The sequence below is a fragment of the Myotis brandtii genome, unplaced genomic scaffold (assembly GCF_000412655.1).
Source record: "Myotis brandtii unplaced genomic scaffold, ASM41265v1 scaffold297, whole genome shotgun sequence".
NCBI lineage: Eukaryota > Metazoa > Chordata > Mammalia > Chiroptera > Vespertilionidae > Myotis > Myotis brandtii.
The window spans coordinates 791,347-801,422 of record NW_005361351.1 but is presented as its reverse complement, the minus strand read 5'-3'; the positions used below and the strand labels follow the sequence as shown (position 1 = coordinate 801,422).

The 10,076-nt window shown below is 42.8% G+C and overlaps 1 pseudogene; it reads left to right on the top strand.

The window, feature by feature from the left end:
• The first annotated feature begins 5,983 nt into the window (after positions 1-5,983).
• On the top strand, positions 5,984-6,738 carry LOC102253200 (annotated as a pseudogene).
• The last annotated feature ends 3,338 nt before the right edge of the window (positions 6,739-10,076 follow it).

Below are 10,076 nucleotides of genomic sequence, written 5' to 3'. Positions count from 1 at the left end.
GGGGGTCAAGGGGGGAAAGAGGGGGACATCTAAGATACTTTCAACTATAAAAATAAATTTTTAAAAAACATAAGTCAAAAGCCGATATTTGAAATAGTATTTTTCATTGTATAGTCTCAAGTAGATTTGGTCATGTTCCTTCACCATCCAGCCTCTGGGCTCCATGTACTTCTCTATGGGAAGTAGCTGCTCACTCCTGAGTGGTCTTCCTAAAACCCTGAGCAGAGCTTTCATGTATGCAGTTAGCTGGCTGCCTTCCTCCAGGTTTTATTCCTCTGTGACTTAGGCAGACCCTCACAGAATACTCTAGCCATCACAGGCAATCAATTAAATGTTTCTGGAATGCAAAGAAATATGTTGTTGTAGGCTAGCATAGGAACTTGTAACATTTGCTTCCATGAAGAAAATATTGGTGTTTCAATAAAAACTAAAGGCCCTGTCTTGGGTCACAGTCTCCTTTTTATTAGAAGTGTCATTCTGCTTCATCAAGTTTTGGCAATTGTGCTACCCTGTTTTAGGACCTCTAGGTCAGATGATCTAGGGAGGCCTCATAGCATTTCAGGTGCAGCTACCTAGGCCTAGGAGTTGCAGATATGGGGATTTGGGTTGAAGTCATCCATCCTTTCAGATAATATTGCCCTGATTGGCGCTATATCCTTCCAAAATTCCACCCTACATCAGCCTGTTCTGAGTGGAAAGTTCCCATCCCTGCAGAACTTTGGCTGTCATTCCTCTGGTGACACCACAGAGGGCAGTCAGTAGACTTGGTAAGCCTCACAACATGGCCCAATACCCCACCTCCCATTTGCTCACCAGCACCCTCTCTCTTCCATTCCCTTCCTCAGTACATCCATCCTACATCCTCTCCCTTTGCTACCCTCCTTATCCCATTTCCAGTTGGGATATGGGATATATGAAACTAAATCATACTGTTGCTATATTTCTTGAATAAAATTTTATGCTCTTTGCTTTTTTATAGGAAGCAAGGGACCTCTCTGATTCTCCAAAAGAAAAGAAAAACTAACGCTCGACCCTTTGAAGGTGGCTTGTGATAGATATTTTTTTCATGGCTCATTTCATTTCAATTATGTAAAATCATCCATACATGTTCCACAAGATGTAGATTCCCACAGGCTGTAGGTAAAATCCCCATGCTCCTAGTTATGGCCCATCTGGCCCTTTTTAAAATTCTCGTCCTGGTCTTTGGAAACCATAAGGATAAGAAGGGTTACAGTAAACTCTTTACACATGTAAAATGGGCTTATATGTCATTCTCTTATTTCTGTGCTTGAAAGAAAAGGGACAAAACAAAAGAAAAGCTACATCAATGACTCTTTTGTATCTCACACTCACTCTGAGAAAGTGCCATCAATAACCCAGGTCCTTATGTTAACAGTGAACTGGCACCAGATTGTTAGACCTCAGTTCTTGAGTTCTGGCTAAGAAAGAATTTAGAGGCAAGACTCAAATACAAGTGAAATTTATTTATAAAGTCACAGAGGGAGAAGAAATGAACTGTAGAACAGAGACAGCATGGATTCAGCAAACAAGTTACAGAGGTGAAAGAAGGGCCCTTGGAGCTTATGAGAAAGAAAGGCAAAGAAAATGCACCTGGGGGAAGGAGAGGGGAAAGAGTGTGGGCATGCTCAAGAGAGAGCGCATGCTCTGGGTCCTTGTCTTCAGGGGTTTTATCTGTTTTTCAAAGGCAGAGATTTTAGGGAAGGTGACAGGGGAGAGTCTCAATAGAATATTCATCAGCTTTTCAGGTGTGTCTTCTCAGGATCGTGGTCTCCACTGATTGGTCAGCACCAGGGCAAGTGGTAATTAGTCATTGCAGCTGGTCCTGATATTAGCCATGATGTTCCCCTGCCTGGCCTTGCTGCTTTTTCTGTGCCTAGAGCTGAAACACAACTGAGGCCTCAATGTTATCTCTAGTTTGACCAAAACCCTGTCTTTGTGGTCAATAAACCTGAAGCTTTGTTCTTAAGATTATTTCATTCGGGCCAGAACCTCATTGTCCTGAGGGCCTAAGGCTTAAGGGAGTGATCATGCAAGGGCTTGTATGGGGGTCATATGAGGCTATTCTCTGGCCCCCTTGCTCCTCCTCTAAGGGATCTACCACATGACTAGCAATCTACCAAGGGAGAAAAGGTCAGGGGAGGGTCCAAACTGCTTGACCAGTGATATGCTAGGGGAGAAAAGGTCACCCTGGGGATGAGGTCCCACCTGACAATACTCGCCTTCTCAATTTTGCCCATTGCTAGACACCCAGGGCTTTTTGCCCTAGTGACCTTCTGTACCTGGTCTATTGTTCCTACTCTGCTCATGTCTGTAACTGCCTACCATATCACTTACAAAGCTTTGTAAACTACACAGCACTGTAAATATAAAAATACAGGGTTTTTATGCAATTGAATTTATTATCCCAAGATTTGAGAAAGAGAATCAAGGTCATCTCTCTGTTCTCTCCCAAAAGCAGAGTTAGCTCTTCCTTCCTGTTTGTTGCTGCATTTCTAGATACAGCACTTGTCCTTGGTCTGCTTCCTGAGAAACAATGAGGTCCTTCAGTGCCAAAATTTGTGTCTATGTTGGTTTTTTGGTTTGTTTCATTTTGATTTGTTTTATTTTTGTATCCTAGTGCCAAGCAGAGTACCTAAAATAGAATTATTGCTTAAAAATGAAGAACAAGAAAGAAAGGATAAATGGACGTATAGATGGATGGGTGGGTGGATGGATGGATGGAGAAAGCGGCCCAAGGAATGAGTGAATGTTCTTCTTATCTCATCTAAACCTCTGTCTCTAACAGCAGAATAAGCCTCAGGATTCAAATTAACACCAAGAAGCAATGGGAGTTTCCTTGCTGATCACACAGAAAACAGAGCTAAACGAATTGTACATTCTGGCTCAGAGTTCAGTTGCAAATTCTCTTTCAGCTCTGAAGTCTGTGGTTGACAAGAACTGCACACCTGGAGACCAGCTGCTAGAAAGTAAACTTTTATATAAATAAATGTGTGTGTGTGTGTGTGTGTGTGTGTGTGTGTGTGTGTGTATGTGTGTGTGTGTAAGAGAGAGAGCTGTCATGAATCTTTATGAGTTTAAGACATTCGGCTTTTAGGAGGCACCCTATTTAGATTGGACCAACTTAAGACATATTTTCATTCAAATTGCCAAAGATCACAAGATTTTCATGACAACATAACTGAGGCCTAGCTGTCAATGCCATGTGGTACCAATACTAAGAAAAGAGAAAAAGCAGACTCCAGGGTCTGGAAGTACTTTCCAGACCATTATAGGGAGAACAGTAAATGCTACAGTGCTGCCCAGAGGGTGGGAAGGCCCTCCCAACCTGCTATATCCTTGAGATCCCATCCCAACTTACGTCTGTAAGACAGCACAGCTGCCCATAACATGAGTGAGCTGGTGGGCTTTGTGTTTAGAGCCAGCTTTGGGGTCATTTTTGTAAATAAACTCAACTGCTCAGAAGTAAGGAGTACTGCCCCCTGGAAAGAAAGCATGCACAGTAGTTCTAACAAAGTAGGGGAGAAAATGGACATGCAAAGCATTCTTTCTGTCCCAAACAACTTCAAAGTTTTGTGCAGACTCACCTGGAAGTATGGATGGGTTATGACACGTGGCATTTCTGTGAAAATGTCAGCTAGGGAAAGGGCAGTGTCCTCCCCTGGGGACCAGAGGGGACTTAGGGATGACAGGAGAGAAGGTGCTGCTAGGTGATCCACTTCCTCCCTACACCTCTCTCGCCCCACCTGCAGAGGGCAGGCAGCGCCCAGAGCAGGTTCCTCTGTTTAGAGGAACTGGTTTCCATCTCTCCAAGGCAAGCATGTCAAACTCACAGCCTGTGGGCTGCATGTGGCCCACAACGAATATTTGTGGCCCAGCCTACATAACAGTATGTAAGAAATGTTTTAATAAAATTTCATGACTTAATTTTTACAATATCCTGTTATATATGATCCTATATAATAAAGAGCTAATATGCAAATAATCGTGACACCTTCACGCCATGCTGCATGCATGACAGGCATGATTGGGCGGGGCTGCGTGCACAATGAGGCCAGGAGATGTGAGGCTGCATCCCCCGCCCAGCGCCAGCCAGGGGACATGATGCTGTTATTATGTATTTATTAATAAATTTGTATATTATTGTCATATACATTTTACTAATTTTCTTTCATCTCTGACACTTCTATTATAGAGAAAGGGCAAATAGCAATGTTAAAACATTTCCTCTAATTAATTCCCTTTTAATGTGCATGAATTTCATGCACCGGGGCACTAGTTATTAATAACAAACTACAACGTTCACTAATGACTGATCACTATAATCGTGTTGCATTCATTTCCCTTACGCACAGGTACACCATTTCTCTCCAGTAATACTAGCAGCGAATATGTTAGCAACCGACTGCCACATCATTAGTCTTGGAATGACTTGTTTGGTGTGTGCAACAGGAAATATTTCACTTTCAGAGAACAAGAAAAATGGGTTTATTTGCATTACGCTTATTAACTTGTGCAGTTATTCAGTGTCTGGTAAGTTAGTGTTCAAGAAAAAAATATTAATTTTTATTAAAATGTTCTATTATTTTATGTTAACGATGACTCATTTATTTCAGCCCTTTGTATTCAGCATGTCTCTATCGAAATAAACCTATGTTTCTATGAAAATTGAAGCTTTTGTTTTTTTGCGGCCCACATACACTTAAACCTTCTTTATTTGGCCCATGTTAGCCTTTGAGTTTGACATGCTTGCTCCAAGGGATAGGATTTGGCCCAAAGCCACATTTAGAAGGTTCACAACATCTAGGGAGTGCATCATGCCAAGCAGGATAGACTAACCAGAGAGAGGGAAAAGGGACTTTACCTGACACTTCCGTTCCCTGAGATGCAAGCAGGCCCTGTGTGCCACAGAGAACATTCAGGGCTTTTAAAGTCTAGCATATCTAAGAAAGTAGCTACAACCTGTTTCCTCATTTTAAAAATGAGGTTGGTTTAAAAAAAAAAAAGCATCAGTACCTATTATGGAATACAAAACCTTTTAACCCAAAATATGACTTTGTAGCCAATAGAAAGCTGAAAAGTATTCTTAAACAGAATCCAGTTTACAACTGTCACACAAGTATCTTTCTCTAGTTTTTAAGACATTTCTGCCCTTTATCCCTCCTCTGTACATTAAATTTTTGTTGTAATCATCAACCAATCCACAAACGACAAGTGCTGGAGAGGATGTGGAGAAAAAGGAACACTAGTGCACTGCTGGTGGGAATGCAGACTGGTGCAGCCACTATGGAAGACAGTATGGAGTTTCCTCAAAAAACTAGAAATGGAACTCCCATTTGACCCTGTGATCCCACTTCTAGGAATATATCCCAAGAAAACAAAAACACCAATCAGAAAGGATATATGCACCCCTATGTTCATAGCAGCCCAATTCACCATAGCTAAGATCTGGAAACAGCCTAAGTGCCCAGCTTAGATGAATGGATTAGAAAACTGTGGTACATCTACACGATGGAATACTATGCTGCTGTAAAAAAGAAGGAACTCTTGCCATTTGCAACGGCAGGGATGGAGCTGGAGAGCATTATGCTAAGTGAAATAAGCCAGTCAATGAAGGAAAAATACCACATGATCTCCCTCATTCATGGATAATAGAGACCATTATAAACTTTTGAACAATAATAGATACAGAGGCAGAGCTGCCTCAAACAGATTGTTGAACTGCAGCAGGAAGGCCGGGGAGGGTTGGGGGGGAGGAGGTTGGGGGATAAAAGATCAACCAAAGGACTTGTATGCATGCATATGAGCATAACCAATGGACATAAGACACTGGGGGGTAGGGGAGGCCAGGGGATTGTCAAGGGCAGGAGGAAAAAAAAGGACACATATGTAATACCCTTTGTAATACTTTAAGCAATAAAAAAAAAAAAGAAAAAAAATTTTTGTTTTAAAAAGAATGCCAAAACAGGAGTGCTGGGCTGCTGCCATGGCCTACTGCTGGCAGGAAGGGAAGGATCAAATCATATTTGTGACCAAAGAAGACCATGAAACTCCAAGCAATGCAGAGCTGGTGGCTGACGATCCCAATGATCCATACGAGGAGCATGGATTGATCCTGCCCAATGGAGACATTAACTGGAACTGCCCGTGCCTTGGGGGAATGGCTAGTGGCCCCTGTGGGGAACAGTTCAAGTCAGCCTGTTCCTGCTTCCACTATAGCACGGAGGATCTCAAAGGATCAGACTGTGTAGACCAGTTCTGGGCCATGCAGGAATGCATGCAGAAGTACCTGGACCTCTATCCCCAAGATAAGGAGGAGGAGGAGGGGGGAGGAGGAGGACAAGGAGGAAGAGGAGGAGAAGGAGGAGAAGCCAGCAGAACGTTTAGAAAAGGCAGCTCTAGCTAAGGCCACCACAACCAAAGAATAGGAGGGGTCAAGCTAATGAAGGCCATGCTGCAGCACTGGCTCCAGGCCTTCCACTCAGAGTGATATGAACCTTTTGCAAATGCCTTTCGGTCACTCTCCAAGAAAGTCTTTCCCTCTATTGTTCTGTGCACTGTAATGTACAAAATAACTTATTTTGATGATCAGGGGTTTGGGCCCCTTGCCATATACACTGATTAAAAAGAAAAGAGGAGTTATATGTCTGTGTGTCTCACATAATTCTATCAGTGACTGTGGCTGCCATTTTCAAATTCTCTTTTCAGATTATTTCTAAATTTGCCACTCTGAAATAATGTGTTGAATACTCTCAGCAACCAAAAATCGTTATCTAGGAGTGTCTCTCATGAGTGAGCTGATTTATTCTGATTATCTCCCTTTTAGTAGATTTTATACCTGTTTGGGAAATGAAATAGAAACAAAAACATCTTCCTTTAAAAATGCTGGAATGGAGCTATTCCTAATAGAAGAGGCCAGATAATCAGATACTTATTTCTCAAAAACCATCTTGACCTTGAGTATATGAGGTACTATGCTTCGTTTCTGATAGATTTTGGTTTTCATTTTTATATTGAGCTCCAGGTTTTCTTTTTAAAAAGTAGAACTTTGGACCTTCCGACTCACAGTCCCTTTCTAATGGAAGAAAAAGCTGGTTTTGCTGTTCTTGTTATTCCAAAAGCCCTGGTTTAGGGCCTGTGTTCACACTGGCTCTGGCTCAGCCTGTTCAGATGAAATATTCTTGAGAGGTGGGGACCTATTTGTTACCAAAGTGGCAACTAAGAAGGAAACATGAATTAAAAGGAAAGCACAGTTTATTTAAAAAAAAAAAAAAAAGGAGAATGGCATGCATGCATCTATTCATCACCTACCAGGAAAAAATAGCAGCATTCTTCATATTTGCTTCATATCTTTTCTAAGAAATGAAATATCACAGAGAAATGAAGTCTCCTTTGTTCCTATTCCCAAGTCACAGATCCCTTCCTCACCCAGAGGTAAGCGTAGCAGGATGCTGGCGTGTGGGTTCCATGATTTTATACATTTACTACAAGCATAGGTATCCTCAGATACCTACACTGTATTGTCTTTTAATTTATACAAATAGATTTGTGTTGTGTATAAATAGGTTGACAACTTTTTTTCATCTGCTCTTATAATTTTTAGATCTATTAGCATTAAAACACATAACTGTGATTCATCTTAACTTTTGTAGCACATAGGCATTATACAAATAGCTTCCACAGCTTCTCTCCTACTGATGGGGTCTTTTACTATTACAAATTGCTGCACTAAATATCTACACATTCTTCTTATGATATGTCTGAGAGTTTCTTTAAGGTATGTTTGCAAAAGTAGAAGTACTAGGCACATGTGCTATGCACTTTTAATGGTACTAGATGTGAGAATAAACAAATCATCTTTCTGTCAAAGAACAGTTTAGACAGCCACCATTTTGGGCTGCGTGATTTGGCAGCCGCCATGTTGGCCGCATGACTTGCAGTTCCCCTGGGGGCCACCATCTTCAAACAGCAAAGGCCAACCCTTCCTTTTGAGTTAGCCAATCACAAAAGACTGTGCACCTGAGATCCCATCAAGAGTGAGGGACAGGTCACATGCATCAGGGATTATAAAGCCGAGCAGACCGCCTGCTCAGTGTGCGTGTGCTTTCAGACCATGTGTGCACACCCTTCTACGTAGAAGGTATTTGCCTTGCTGCCTGGCTCCTGAGTATGTTTTGTATTCTATCAGGACCCCTGAATTGGGGGGCTCACCTTATTTCTTACACTAGATATCTTCTAATAGCTCTCCAAAATGCATGAATCAATTTATACCCCACTAGCAAGCTGAGTTCCCATTTGCCCGTGTGATCCATCAACACTAAGAGACTGTCAGACCTCTTCCAGTCAAGATGGCTGCATAGGTAAATAAGTTATTCACCCCTTCCCACAACCACATAAAAATTACAACTAAACTACAAAACAACCATCTTTCGGAACCACCTAAAATCTAGCTGAATGGAAGTCCTACAAGTAGGAAATTAAAGAAAAAGCCACACTGAGGCTGGTAAAAGAGGCAGGTACTAGGAAGGAGCTAGTCCCACAAACACATGGCAGATAAAAATCAGGAGAGATATTTCAGCTGCAGAGGTACACCCTGGAGAGCAAGGGGTCTCAGCCCCACACCAGGCCCCCCATCTCAGGGTTCCAGTGCCAGGAAGAGAACTCTCCATAACGTAAGGCTGTAAAAACCAGTGTGGATTGAGACAGGGAAATGGAGCACTGAGGGAGTCCCAGGCAGTTCTTCTTAAAGGGTCCGTGCATGGACTTACTAGGACTCACTCCCCCTGAGTTCCAGTGCTGGGCAAGCAGCTTGAAAGGAACCAGAGACCTTCAGGGAGGAAATGAATTATTGACATCAGGGCGAGAGCTTTCTCCTAGACAGAAGTGCTGGCAGAGGCCATTGTGGAGCTCTCCCCTCACAGAACTGGCAGAAAGGTGCCATATCTGAGTCTCCATCAACCTGACTCACATTGTTCACCTCACTCTGGTAATTCCCTGAGGCCCTGCCCCACCCAACTTTCAGGCCCACCTGACCTGTTTCCAGTGGCTTTTCCATAAGAATGGCCTATGTTGGCTCATGCTTCAGATTTTCCTAAAATCTCTCAAACAAGTAGCATCTGGCTTCAGCATGCCCCATACCTCTCACTAAGTAGCCCCAGCTGGCCTTAGTTTGCAGCTTGGCCTCACTTGGGCACCTGCAAGCCTAGCACAAGAAGCAGCCATCTGCAGATTGCTTTGTAGCTCATGTGCAGTGGTCCCAGGAAGAACACAGGCAGTGGTTGACCTGGCCTGTACCTCCTTGGAGGCCCCAGAACCAGCGCACCTGGTGGATTGCTTCAGACCACATCAAAGCATCACCACCCAACCACCTCCACAAGTGACAAACTCAAGGAGTGGACTCTGTGGGCACCAGAGCCCCGCTGAAGAAAGTCCTGTTCTGTGTTCTGTACAGTTGATCCTCCACAGTGATGAAAGGTCAGTGGTCAGTGGTCACAACCAGTCCTTGCAGCTGATTAACCTGGGGATAAATCCCTCCTATTGACATGCCAACAGCAATCAAGGCTCAACTACAAGAGGAGGGTATACATAGCCCAGCTTGAGTGATCAGGGAGGCTGTGCCACTGGACCCTACAGGGCATCTACTACATTAGGCCACTCTACCAAGCCTGGAAGGTGTAGCAGCACTACTTAATATGTGGAAACAAACACAGGGAGGCCACCAAAATGAGGAGACAAAGAAACACATCCCATATGAAATAATAGAATACAATTCCAGAAAAAGAACTAAAAAAAATGGAGACAAGCAATCTACTAGATGCAGAGTTTAAAAGACTGGTTGTAAAGATGCTCAATGAACTTAGTGAGAACCTCAACAGCATCAAAGAAGACCAGTCATAAATGAAGGATACACTAACTGAAATGAATAATTTACAGGGAATCAATAGTAGAGTAGATGAAGCCAAAAATCAAATCAGCAATTTTGAATTTAAGGAAGCAAAAAACACCCAATCAGAACTTCAAAGAGAGAGAGAGAGAGAGAGAGAGAGAGAGAGAGAGAA